Source organism: Herpailurus yagouaroundi, unplaced genomic scaffold (genome assembly GCF_014898765.1).
Source record: "Herpailurus yagouaroundi ecotype Mexico unplaced genomic scaffold, PumYag 28, whole genome shotgun sequence".
In the NCBI taxonomy this organism is placed as follows: Eukaryota; Metazoa; Chordata; class Mammalia; order Carnivora; family Felidae; genus Herpailurus; species Herpailurus yagouaroundi.
In genome coordinates, this window is record NW_024412376.1 from 73,718,950 (window position 1) to 73,733,708 (window position 14,759).

Below are 14,759 nucleotides of genomic sequence, written 5' to 3' on the forward strand. Positions count from 1 at the left end.
TTTCTTTCTTTCTTTCTTTCTTTCTTTCTTTCTTTCTTTCTTTCTTTCTTTCTATCTTTCTTTCATTTTATTTATTTATTTTGAGAGAAAGGGGGAGAGAGAGCACCCATGAGCATGCATGAGTGGGGAGGGGCAGAGAGAGAGGGAGAGAGAATCCCAAGCAAGTTCCATGCTGTCAGCACAGTGTCTGATGTGGGGCTCCACCTCACGAACTGTGAGATCATGACCTGAGCTGAGATCAAGAGTTGGATGCTTAATCACCTGAGCTACCCCAGGTGCCCCACCACAATGTGTCTTTAATGACACATCTATGCATACACCATAATTACAAACCTCATTTTTGACTTATATGCTGACTATAAAAAACATTAACAGTTCTTACCTCATTTTCCATTTCCTTAGCTATGCTTTTTTTTGTGCTAATAGCCACTTACGAACTCTTTAATTCCCTAAACGTTTACAATCTAAATATTTTGCTGAAGTATGTCTCCTTTTTTAGAGTTAGCATTGTTGCTAAATGTCATTAGGAAACCTTAGTAAATATCAGTCCTCTGGACATGAGACTTAACTCAGTGAGAACTTAACACAATGAAAACTTACTTATGAGGACTTAAAAAGAGGGTTCTGTCTTTTTTGCTTAGTAGCATTACTTTCAATACAAAAAAACATAATTGAACGCTTCCAGCTACATATGTTACCTAATTTTTTTCCCTTCAGGTTTACATTATTATCAGTTTAGAGCATCTTTCTACATGATGATGTCTCTAAGAAATAGAAATATCAGCTGAAACCTGAAACCTAAATTCTCAGGAATTTAACTTAAATTTTTCTATGAAAGGACTATTGGAGGACCAGCCACACCTACTACTTAGTATTCATAAAAGAAAAAAATAAATAGAGGAAGAGAGATACATTTCCTTTGATGGGAATTTCATTTTGGCAAACTTATATACAAAATTTTTAAAGTGTTGTTTTTTTATCCTTTATTTTAGAAAAATCCAAGGCAGACAATTTGATGGACAATGTATTCTAGGAGTAGAAGAGTATTAAAAAAGATAACTTTTTAAGTCTCTGTGGGAAAGAAACAAAATCATATCTTCTGGGAAAAGGAAACATGTAAAATCAATGCAAAATTAATAGATTATTAAAATTCCTCACTAAAAATGGACACTTATTATCATATTTTTATACCACATTCATCATCTTTTCATCAGAAGACTTTAGTGGTATCACAGTCCCAGTTTCAATGTGAGAGTGAAGTTGGGTTGGCTAAGTTTCTTCTGGTAAAGAAAACTTTTTCTGTGGCATATTAAAATAGTTATATTCAGTATTGAAGATCACTGTGGATATATGATCTATTACATAGTATATTGCTTTAAAACAAGTCAATAGGCTGAATTGACATTTGTTACATAGGTGCTCAAAAAATGGGAGAGATTTCAAAATATTTGTAGATATATAAAACAAAATTTTCAAAATTTCCTTCAAGGGATAGCCTATTACTTGCTTTAGTGGCCAATAATCTGAAAATGAGATGTTTCAGAAGAAGAAAGAAACTTCAAGAAATTCAGGTCTATTTCCCACTGTGGAGAGGGTCTCCACAGTGGCAGAGAATTGGCTTTCTATTTTCCATGGAACTGCCTTTTTTTTTTCTCTCTACACATGCTCTTTCTCTTTTAGCATTGCCAATATGAAGAAAAAACTAGGTGTTTTGTTTTAAACTGAAAGACTCATATTAGTTTTTCTGGATTAAAGAGCTACAATATGCCTTTCAAAGAGGGATCTATGAGAAGTAGTCAATGAACATATCCATTCATTTATAAACATTTATTGAACACCAAATACATTTTAGGATCTCTAGTATATTGGAGGGACAGTGTTTATCAAGATCAGACATGCGCCTCTTCTCTGAAAGTTTTAAGAGTGGTGAGGAGGAAAAATTTATAAATCAATCATACTAAATTATATATAATTGGCAATTGGGATAATTCTCTGAAGGAAAAGAACAGTTTATTGAAAATGTTTGACAAAGGAAGTGATCAGGCTTGGGCTGCAAGAATGATTTCTCCTAAGAAAATGATACATACTTTGATTTGTATTTCCCTGATGATGAGTGATGTTGAGCATTTTTTCATGTGTCAGTTGGTCATCTGGATGTCTTCCTTGGAGAAGTGTCTATTCATGTCTTTCGCCCATTTCTTCACTGGATTATTTGTTTCTTGGGTGTTGAGTTTGATAAGTTCTTTATAGATTTTGGATACTAACCCTTTATCTGATATGTCGTTTGCAAATATCTTCTCCCATTCTGTCAGTTGCCTTTTAGTTTTGCTGACTGTTTCCTTCGCTGTGCAGAAGCTTTTTATTTTGATGAGGTCCCAGGAGTTCATTTTTGCTTTTGTTTCCCTTGCCTCCAGAGACGTGTTGAGTAAGAAGTTGCTGCAGCCAAGATCAAAGCAGTTTTTGCCTCCTTTCTCCTCAAGGATTTTGATGGCTTCCTGTCTTACATTGAGGTCTTTCATCCATTTTGACTTTATTTTTGTGTCTGGTGTAACAAAGTGGTCCAGGTTCATTTTTCTGCATGTCGCTGTCCAGTTTTCCCAGCACCACTTGCTGAAGAGACTGTCTTTATTCCATTGGATATTCTTTCCTGCTTTGTCAAAGATTAGTTGGCCATACGTGTGTGGGTCCATTTCTGAGTTCTCTATTCTGTTCCATTGATCTGAGTGTCTGTTCTTGTGCCAGTACCATACTGTCTTGATGATTACAGCTTTGTAGTATAGCTTGAAGTCTGGAATTGTGATGCATCCTGCTTTGGTTTTCTTTTTCAAGATCGCTTTGGCTACTCGGGGTGTTTTCTGGTTCCATAAAAATTTTAGGATTATTTGTTCTAGCTCTCATGCACTATAATTTAAAGATGAGTTGGATTTAACTCTTGAAGATAAGTAGGATGAGGGTAAGTGGGGAAAATAAGATGTGAAATATAAACCCATGCATTAAGTAAGATAAAGGGTCAGTGACTATGGCATCAGAAGAAGGTATTTTTTGTTGTGTTGTTTTAGAAAATAGATGAAAGTTGGGCATGCTGTAATCTGAAAAGAGAGACCTAGTAGAGAGATAGAAAGAGAGATTGAACATACAGAAGAGATAGGTAGAAGTTGTTGGAGCAAGGTGTACAAAGAAGTGAAAGATTGGGAAGGCATGAGGTGATGATAAAAGTATAGAATTAACCATGAAGGAATGGAGGTATACCTCTTTCTCTGAACACGAACAAAAGGAAGAAGATGGTTGAGACTTAACCAAGTATGCAGTGGCATTTAAGGCAAGAACATCTGCTAAGAATGAGGAGGTTAGGGTTAGATGGAGAGCTCACATGAATGCTAAGTAAATACATGGGAGAGATGACAAAAGATCAGTAAAAAAATTGATAAATTGTGTTGAAGTTCCTATGAAATTAGACCCAAAATCTGGGGAGTTAAACTTGTTGATGAGAAATGGCCCATCATGAGGTAATCATAGTGTTCCATTTAGATGTGGAAGGATTTTAGGCCAGCAGGGTCAATGGACAAATCAGGGGCACATAGTTTAAGTCTAAAAGTGGAGTAGGAATGAGAGAGCTGGTATGATAGAAACCTATAGTCAGGGAGAGGTATTTTTGGGTTAAGTATTAGAGTTGGTTGAAGAGAAATTTCAAAGTGGGGCCATGGGAGAGATTTATTTAAGTGTATTGAAGCCACTGGAATTGAAGAGGTCAGATAGAGTTACTAAAGTATACTGAAGCCCTGGAATTGAAGACATCAAAGTTCATTGAAGCTAGGATTTTAAAAGGAATTGTTTCCCCCTAAAAGATAAAAAAGTAACCTAGAGACAAAGAATCAGATAATCATGTACTAATTAGATTAGGCATATTGATAGGATAATATTCCTCCAAAGTAGTAGATAGCAAAATTTTTCCTTTTATATTCATTTAATCTCAGTTTTCTTGTTATTGAACAGTCACACAAAACCATTTGTGTATTGCATACATTCATATATTAAAATTAAACCCACTGACATTATGGAACAGAATTATGAAATAATAATTAGACCATTAAAAATTTGAATGTTTTCACAGTGATTTATCCCTTATAAAACTAATATACTTTTTTGTTCCTCCTGTTTCCTTATTGCTATAGCCTAAGACAATGCCCAACACATGCTATATCATGATATATGCATAATGAAACCATAATAATGTCAATGTTGACATTACAACATTAGCAGAGCATTAAATTCAAATAATATAATTAGGAATCAAGGTCATAGTCAGATATGCTTCATATCAAACATGCTAAAATAATGTAGAGAAAAGGGAAAATGTGGTGAAGTTCACAGATATTTGCAATGGGATGTATATAGATGTAAAGAGAATGGAGGTGAGGCAAAGAAAGAAAATGAATTCCCTCTGCTTATTACCAGGCCCTGTTTAATTAAGAAGGAAAGTTGAGACTCTTCATTAGGTGGTAGCCTGTTTGGTTTAATATTTGTTTCTTGGTGATCTTCAGAAGACTTTGGCCAATATGATTTAATAACTTCTCATAGTAAAACATACCATGTAATGACTCTGGTCACCAATTGCAGTGTGTGTTGGGGGTTGGGTGGGATGTCCCACACCACCAAGCATCTGGATATCCTACAATTCAACTGAATCTGACACCACCTATCCAGAGATTGCATCAGATCCCATAGGTTAGTGGCTCAGTTTCATAAGACTGCCCTTCTCTTTAGATGCCAATTGCAAGCCCAGGTTGTTACCTGTACTTCTGACCCATTAGCTATAAATCATAGGTTCCCATGACCCCTTCCTGGAGTTCAATTAACTTTCTAGAGCAGCTCACAGAAACCAGGAAACCAGTTTACTTGCTAGATTACTAGTTTATTACATGGGATATGAAAAGATATGAGTTAAGGTGAAGAGATAAATAGGATGAGGCCCCGAATGAAGGAACTTTTGTCCTCATAGAGTTTGGGGTCCAGCAGGGTGGCATGTGGATGAGTTCTGGTTTGTCAGCCTGGAATCTCTTTGAACCTTGTCATTTTGAGTTTTTATGGAAGCTTCATTACATAGACACGATTGATTAAATCATTGGCCATTAGTATTGAACTCAATTTACAGCCTCTCTCTCCTTCCCAGAGATCTGGGGGTAGGACTGAAAGTTCCAGTCTTCTAATTGCATGGTTGTTTCTCCTTGTGATCAGCCCTCCCATCCTTAGGTACTTTACAAAAGTCACTTCATTAACATATACACAGATGTGGTCAAAAGAGGTTTGTTATGAGGGCACCTGGGTGGCTCTGTCGGTTGGGTGTCTGACTTCGGCTCAGGTCATGATCTCACGGTTCATGGTTCAAGCCATGCATTGGGCTCTGTGCTGACAGCTCAGAGCCTGGAGCCTCCTTCAGATTCTGTGTCTCCCACTCTCTTTGCCCTTCCCCAGCTCACACACGTTCTCTCTCTCAGAAATAAACATTAAAAAAAATTAAAAAAGAGTCAGGGGTTTGTTATGAATATCAAGACACCTTCATCATTCTTATCATGGAGGAAATTCCAAGAATTTAAGGAGCTCTGTGCCAGGAATGTGGATGAAGACCAAATATATATTTATTATAAATCACAATATCATACCATGTTTGCCTCTTTCACTTCTGATACTTGAAAAAAAATATGCATTTGTATTAGTTCTCTTTTGTACCAAATCTAGTTAAAAGTGAAGAGCAGTACTCATATCTGAATGAACACAAATGTGCTTGTGACATCCTTTCTTTTATTGAGATACCATTGATGTGGAAGTTGTCTATGTGTTTATCATTATTGTTGTTATTTTAACTTGCTAATGATTTAATGACTTTCCTCAGAAAGTTTGAATTTCTTAGAGCATTTTCTTTTCCTAACTGCAGTGCTTGGTGATATACAATCTATTATTATGTTTTTGGTAAGAAACTGCCAGACACCTGTATGCCTGGATAGATAGAGGAAATCACCTTCCTTGAAACAGACTTTCCTTGAGATATGAGTCACTTGAGTACACTACTAAGTTAGAAAACATAAAATGAGTAAGCATCCATGGCTTTAGAGGAAAAGTGTAACAGAACGTTTTGTGGCTAGACAAGGATACTTTTCTTCAGATTCAATGGTCTGCTGGCAGGGCTGGCTTCACAGGTATGGGGCCGGTACAATCACACAAGATCTGCTCAGAAGGGCTCCACATTTGGGGCTGGATGTTCTGTAGCTATTATGAAATTCTTAATAATTTTGTTTTAGAATTTGTATTTTGTAAGGGAAGTATGATGGTACATTGGAGCATGTGTTGGGTGATTGGAGCCTCAGCTCACTCCTGATCACTCCTACTATTTACCTAGGATGGGTTCTTGGCTGTCTGCTCCCTAGTGCCTCACACCCTGGCCATGCTTAGTCTTTCCTTCCCTGTCTGCATTCCATGACTGCTGCAGCCCTCTGTTTGAGGTGGCAACCAGGTTAGATTGACAAGAGGAGGTTGGGTGGTGCTGCCATCCCTCTTTGGCCCTAGTAGTAGCATGTAAATAAACATGGGAGGTTCATGGTCAGCATGTGCCTCATAGAATCTTGGAGTGCATCAAGGTAGTGGCCATCCCTTCCTTGGTTTGGCAACTCCATGGTGATTTGGTAGGTGACTTGGTAGGGGGGAGTCTTTTGCCCACCTCCCTCCCAGGTACCAAATTCATCCTGGTGTTGAAGTTATGGTCCCTTGGTGGCTGCCTATCCACCATGGATTGAGGCAGCAGAACTATGGGAAGGGGAGATGAATTGACTTCCCTGGCCATGGCTGTGCAGGCACCTGGCAACCACAGGGAGCTGAATCCCAGCTGCTGGTGGGTCATATGTACAGAATTGCATCTGGGATCCCTGGGCACCTGTGAAGGTCTGCACTTGTCCTACAAGTATTCCCCTGTCTGAGGGAGCATTAAATGGCATTAAATTCATTAAATAGCAAATAAAACCCACCATGACACAGTGAGAGAGGGACAGTAGAAGAAAGAAAAATGTTTTATAGTGTAATATTTTTATTGACACTTTTTCCTGTCTTTTGAACAAGAGGTTCTTCATTTTCCTTTTGCACTGGACTTTACAAATTATGTAGCTGGCCTTGTCTATAGAGCTTGTTCCTAGATGGTTGGGGGTCAATGAGTCTTGTGGGAGGAAAGGCCTTGGAGACCTCTCTGATGGACAAAAGTGGCATTGACTGACATCTGATGGCTGGTAGGGACCCACAGGTTCACATAGGGAAACTTGTAAGAAAATAGGGTAATCTGGATTGTTGACCTTGGAGAACAATTAGGGCCTAGAACAGGCATCAAAAAAATCAGTGGTAGGTAACAGTCAATATCAAAGAATGAATGTGGAGTGGGCCAGACTGTAATGAAGTATTTGCCTCGTGTAATCTGGCACATAGGAGGCAGAAGGAGGTACCTGCAACTCACCTCCAAAAGGTTGTTGCCGTGTCAGGTAAGAGCTCAGTATTGCAGTATTATTTAAGAGACACTGGAAATTCTTCTCTTTTATGTGAAAAACTTTATGTAAATTTTCAAAGAATGTGGATTAACAAAATATATCAAGGAGACATATTTGAACTGGAGGCCCCGGATTTGCAGGTCACAAGCCTGCTAGTTGTGGCATCATGTGTAGCTGAGGCTATAAATCCCTCTTCAACTTAGCCACTCTGAGTTAATTTTCATACCCAGGGGAAAAACTGAGCATCTGAGTAGGATATTAAAGAGATATGAATTCACATTCAAGTGTGGGGCTATGCAAGGACTCAGATTGTAAAGGAGTTTGCTGCAGGCTGGAGGAGACATGTAGGCCTCAGAATGTGAAGACCTGGTTTTCAACAGTGTCAGTGAAAGAAACAACAGCTCTGTTGGGCTAAGGGGGCTTTCTTGTTTCTGGGCTTAAAGTGGGAAAGAGTAGGTCTTAAGGGAGAGGGATGATGGGCCTTCAATTAATGAAATCAGGTTGGTGGAGAGTGGAAAATACAAGAAGTAACCAAACGTACAATCCCAGTCAGTGATAAGGGCCATACTGGTTTCATTGCTAGAGAAACTTGATTAAATGCCCCAGATATTAAACCAGAGAGCTTACATTTAAATTTTCTTCTTATTTATGGAAATTCAATATTTCAGGAGAGATTAAAGTAGTATCAACTTAGAGTAAATGTTTTATGACTTTATGGCCAGGTATTGCCTCATAATGATATTATTCAATATTTATTAAGCAATAAATATTTATGGAGACTGACACTATCCTAGACTAAGTATGTGTATCAGGTGTTTTATTTGGCAACTACATTCATCATAAAAATTTCTTAAGTTTTAACTTAAGGGAATGTGAGGGAATGAAGATATAAAATTCCACTCATTCCTTCATTCATTTATTATGCACCATGTAGCAGGTTATATGCTGGGTACAACAGCAACTCAGATATTTATGCTTGTTGTTTTCATGGTGCTTACAGTCTAGTAGATGCAAGAAATATTAGACAAACACTTGCACAAACTTCAATTCTATTAGGTGCTATGAAGGAGAAGCGAAGAGTGCTTTGAGGCAATAATATGAGGATGTAACCTGGTTGCTGAGGAAGAGACACTTAAACTGAGACTTGAAGGATGAGAAAAAGGCATATAATAAAGAGTGGGGGATGGAAAGGAGCAGGGTGAAAAATACTTCTGTTTGAGGGAACAGTCTATTGATGGTTGAGTACAAAGAACTGGAAGGAGGTTTGGGAGCGAAGGATCAGTGATCAAAGGGGACAGAGTGGTCCACTAAGGCCAGAAAGAAAGTTCCTCAATATTGTGTATCTACTAAGAGGCCCATTTGGAATATATGAATATGTAATGATACCAATACATATAGTATGCATAAGAATTCACTGTTTTAAATATATATTCATTTACCTAATTTCCAAAGAAATAAAATTCCGTGTCAATTTTGTTACTTTAATTTCTTTTTTGGAAATAATACCTTATGGATATTAGTTTACTATCTCCTACTTTCTCTTAAAAAATTCTACTGTGAAATATAGTATACATTCAGAATTATGCATGGCTGAATAAACTATTTTAAAGCAAACATCTGTGTAACCACCACTCAAAGCAAGAAAGAAAATGGAGCCAGCTCCTTCAGCCCCGCCTGTGTGCCCCTTTACAATTACTATTCTCACCAAAGATACTGAGCGGCTTGACTTTTTTAAATAGAATTTGAAAAATTGAAATATATTTCACATAACATAAAATTCACCACTTTCAAGTATGCACTTTAGTTGTTTTTAGTATATTTACTATACTTTGTAGCCATCACCATGATCTAATTCCAGAACTTCTCCATCTGTGTCCCCCAAATCCTGTACTTATTAGCAGTTAGTTCTAATTCCTTCCATTGAACTTTTTCTGGCAACTACTAATCTACTATTTGTCCCTATGGATTTACCTATTCTGTATGTTTCATATAAATGTTATCAAACCATATTTGGTCTTCTATGTTTGGCTTCTTTTACCTAGCGTAATGTTTTCAAGATTCATCCATGTTGTAGCATGTGTCAGCACTTTTAACTAACTAATTGTACTAATTCATTGTGTCAAATACAATTTGTTTAGCCATTCAGCACATTTTATTTGGCCATTCATCAGGTGATGGACATTTGAGTTGTTTCCATGTTTTGACTGTTTTTTTTAATGTTTATTTTTGAGAGAGAGAGACACAGGGTATGGGTGGGAGAGGATCAGAGAGAGAGGGAGACACAGAATCTGAAGCAGGCTCCACACTCTGAGCTGTCAGCACAGAGCCCGACGTGGGGCTCAAACACATGGACCATGAGATCATGACCTGAGCTGAAGTCAGATGCTTAACCAACTGAGCTACCCAGGCACCCCATGTTTTGACTGTTTTTGAACAGTAATGCCACGAACAAATTTTTATGTAAGCATATGTTTTTAATTCTCTTAGGCAAATTCATAGGAATGGAATTGCTGGACTTTTTTTTTTTTTCTATCTCTGCTGTATTTAGTAGGGTTTGGGACATAGGAGCTATCAATAAAAAGTGATTTAACGGAATTAAAGTAGATGGCTGTCATGAGCTAGGTGTTGGAAGAGGACATCGAGAGGCTATGACCACCAGTTGACCCATGAGCTAGACCCAGGTGGTCAGAGGCTCCATACCCCATACCTTGTCCTTGGAATGTATGTTCCATCTACTATGAATCCATACTGGCTCAAAGGATGCGTCCTTGAGACAATAATGTATTGTTGAAGCTCTCTTGACTGTATTTATGACTGCACCACATTTAGGCTTTTAATATAAACTTTTAAGATTCTGGGACACTAGAATGGAGTGGAGATCTGTCTTGTCTTATGGCTATCTAAGACAAACCTTGTATGTAAGTTCCTTGCTTATTAAACTTGCCACCCACCAATCTGGAGTGGCCTGCCTGTTTAGTCTGGCAGGGACAGACTGTATATGGGGGCTAGTCTCAAATTTCACGTAGGAAACTCCCAAGGTTGAGAACCAATGCTATCCCTGCTCATAGAAACACACTAGGAGAGAATAATTGGAAACTTCTTATGTTCTACAACAAAGATGCAGGTATGGAAGGGTTGAAAAACCTAGAGCACAGAAAAGATACAACTACTGGTGCAGAAAAGATTTCAGGGCTCAGGTCTTAGATTCTGTCTTGATATCAAGACATTTGAGTAACAGAATTCTTGCCTTATAGGGAAGTGTCTGAACACAGACTTGGCCCTTCTGGCAAGATGAGGGTAAAATCCCAGGAGTACCTTCTTTATGGTCCTTGGATCTGGTGAATCTCATTCTTCTCAGGTTATAGATCATTAAGATCACTTTGGACACATCCCTATGACTAACAGAGGGTGACAACGGTAGAGTGAATGCTAATCTCTGCCCCCCCCCCGGGGGGTGGTGATATATTTTTTGATGTTTAGTATGACTTTCAAATAGAACTAATTTTTCCCCATTAGTTTTAATTTCACCATCAGTAAGTCCAACTCTTCTCCTACCAGGATCTGGGATAATTAACGGTTGAAGCAATGCAGGCAAAAATAACACATTCAGTAGATCGTCTCAATTTCCCAATTATAAAGTTGATCTTAATGTTATTTTTAGAGCAGAGCTTCTTAACCTGTGGCCCATAAACATGAATGACAGAGAGTCCAAGAAACCCTTGAAACTATATGCATAATATATGCATATTTGGGGAGGAAGAGTTCATTGTTTTTCTCAGGCTCTCAAAAGGTTTTTGTGAACATAAAGAGTAAATGACCATATCCCTAACATATCTTTGGAGGAGTCACATTTCTTCATTAATTCAATAAATATGTATTAAAAATATAATGTGAGACGGGCGCTGTTTTGAGGCCAGGATACAGCTGTGACCAGACAGATAGATTCTTTTTCATCGATCTTACATACCAAAGAGAGAAACATTTCACAAGAAATGTCATGGAAATCAGAGAAGATAATGAAGGAAAATGCTCAGATTCTAATCTCAGAAATACACATGTTATTCAAGAATATATAGTGGAAAGTTCAGTCCCAGAGTTCTTATTCATGTAGTCAAATATTTGGACAGCTAACCTAATTTTTCACTTTCCACTGGATTCTTTACACATTGTAGACATAACTGTGGTGTCTTGAATGATTTAGTTTTCTCACTTGAAATGGTCTTGCAGCTTTGAGACTCTTCCAAAACTCTGAAATAATGCATGTTGGTACAAGGCAGCCCTAGTGTGGTTGAGACCGGATCATTTGTGGAAGCTCTATTTCCACTGTGAGTGTCTTCTTCCCCTTGCTCTCTTAGTTGGCTAGAATCCTGATAGTCCAGGTTAGCATTAATTGCCACTGGATGGAGCTATAGCATCAGGCAAATAATCTTTCCATAGATTTTTGGAGTAATTTTACCCTGACTTCGAGCTATCAATTTGTTTAGCTATAGTAGGCAAAGTTTGTGATCTCCAGCAATATTTAGAGTTGCAGTATTTCATTACTTATTTTGTTATATTCCCCGAGTTCTTTTGCAGAGTCTTAAGACATATTTTTAAAAATTAAAAATGATAACTTGGCTTTGATAATTTTATGACACTCTTTAAGATAAGTAGAGAAATCCTGGAATGTTGCAAAACAAGACCAGTTTTTTAGGTATATTATATGTTGCTGATATGTGCTTTATACAACCTTAATCAGTAATGGCATGACTTACACTCTCCTCACACTGGGGACAATTCATTGGTTTCCTGTTGCCTTGAGATAAATTATAGAAATTGTATATTGAAGTACTTCTCAACTTTTACCAATATTTATATACTGGAAATTATATACAGGAATATAAGTGCTATTTTCAACACCATATCAGGAAGCTTTTAATTTATCTGAATATCTATCATCACATCTATCTATTTCTATCCATAAGCTATTTCTAATTGCTAGTTGTCTGTAATCATTATCAATGGAAGAATTTTTTCATGAAAAATATTATCTCTAAAATCACCTTAATTATTAATTCATTAATAATTCATTAATTACCAATGTTGGACTTAGAATCAGGCTCTTAATCAAGACTTTTATAAAATACCAAAATAAATGTCCTAAAACAGGTTAGACAAGCACACTACTTTACTGTGGTTGGTTTTTCTAGTCATTTGCTTAATTTATAGGAGATGAAAAGAAATGGCTTCTTTTTTTTTTTTTTTAATTTTTTTTTTCAACGTTTATTTATTTTTTGGGACAGAGAGAGACAGAGCATGAACGGGGGAGGGGCAGAGAGAGAGGGAGACACAGAATCGGAAACAGGCTCCAGGCTCCGAGCCATCAGCCCAGAGCCTGACGCGGGGCTCGAACTCACGGACCGCGAGATCGTGACCTGGCTGAAGTCGGATGCTTAACCGACTGCGCCACCCAGGCGCCCCAGAAATGGCTTCTTAATGTTAAAAGTTTCTATGGCACCTTCACAATGAAAAAGAGTAAATTCTCATTTGAAAAGCATGTTTAGGAAATTTAAAGATACACTTTGTGATTACAATATCAGTTCCCTGGATTGTAGAGTAAAATAAAAACACATCTGCCCAACTCACGAATTCTTTTTTAACTGATTCACACATTAGATGTCACAGGTAACACTTGTCAAAAAGACAGGGATATATGGGCAGATTATATATATATATTTGTTGTTGTTGTTGTTGGACAGACCTGACATTGAATTCTAATTTTAGATCTTACTTAAATAGCCTGATGGTAGACAAGAAGGGTCTGGAAAATTTGGGATATCGCCCCAAGAAATTTGTACTTAACAGAAAACACCTTAGTATTTTCATCAGTGATGAATTCTTGAGAGAAGAAGTCATGTGATCGAAATCTATTTCTGTTTGTCACTCCTCTAAGGTTCAAAGTGGAAGCATTCGATTGGCTGGGTGTAAGTTGTATGCCCACACCCACATCTTGGCTGCCATTGGGCAGAGACAGGTGATTTCTCCTCTTTTGCTCTTGTAATAAAAGACGAGGACTCTGCATCCTGCCAAGAATACATGTCTTGGGGAACTCCCCCCAGAGATGAAAGAGGTTTGGATGCTGGGCACTAAAATGATGAATTAATTTCTGCATCTTTGGGTTCAGTTCCTGTAGCTGATTCATTTTGTATCTGCCATTTTTTTTCAGCATACAGTGACCATTCATGTGCATGTATTCATTCAGTAACTGAGTGCCTGCTCTGTACAAGGCTAGCCCAATGCTCTTAGGGAGCTTAATTCTATTTGGAAGAAATTGATGATAAGCAGATAAACATAAAAACTAAATAATACAGTATTTTAAGGAGAGATAAGTGCTAAGAGAACGATGGAAGCGGTAGAGACAGAGAGGGATTGGCAGGAAGTCAAAGAATGCCTTTGTGATGTGTGACTTCAACTAAAAAAACAGTTCATGGGCTACAGGATTGACTGTAGAGGACAGCCAGGTCATTGCAATAATCTAGGTGAGGCATTCTGGATCTTTGAGCTTTCTGAATATAGTGTGCTGTTGTTTCTCTGTTTGCTTCTGGAGGTCCATTCTCTGCCCTTCTGAGTCCTGTGGAGTATGTCACCTTGGCTTCTTTGCCTCTGGCTTCCAAATGAGCTTGGCCAACTGGAGATGAGATCAGGAAACTGAAAGGTGAAAGGAGGAAAAGGCCTGAGTATTTATTCCTTACTGCGTATCCCCTATACCTCTGGACCATGGTGTTGGCAATTGCTGTCTTTTTCCTTGCAGCCACATTTCCTGTTAGGTGGCCCCTTTCTCAGAAGTACAGCTCTCTCTGGGTTTTGGTAACATGACTCCTGATCTTGCTCCTTCAGGCTGTGAGGTGATAATGGCTTCCAGCTATTTTAAGTCCCTGATGCTTCACTATCCCTTACATCTCTATAAACAGTCCCCTTCTTCAACTCTTTTCAGTTAATCCTTTGGATGTGTGCATGTAATTTTGGGGAGAACTCTGATACAGATAGTGTGAATGGAAAAGAAGGGATGGATGTGAGAGACACTGTGGTGGTAGCTACAGGGTTTGGCATCTGACTGGGTATGGTGAGGGAGATGGAGAAAGAATAACATAACAAAAGGTAAAACATGCTATCCTTCTGGAAAACTTGACTTGAAAAGTGTAGCTTCAATAGGGTAGAGAGGATAGAAGCTAAATGGCCTCTTTTCCAATTTTTCTT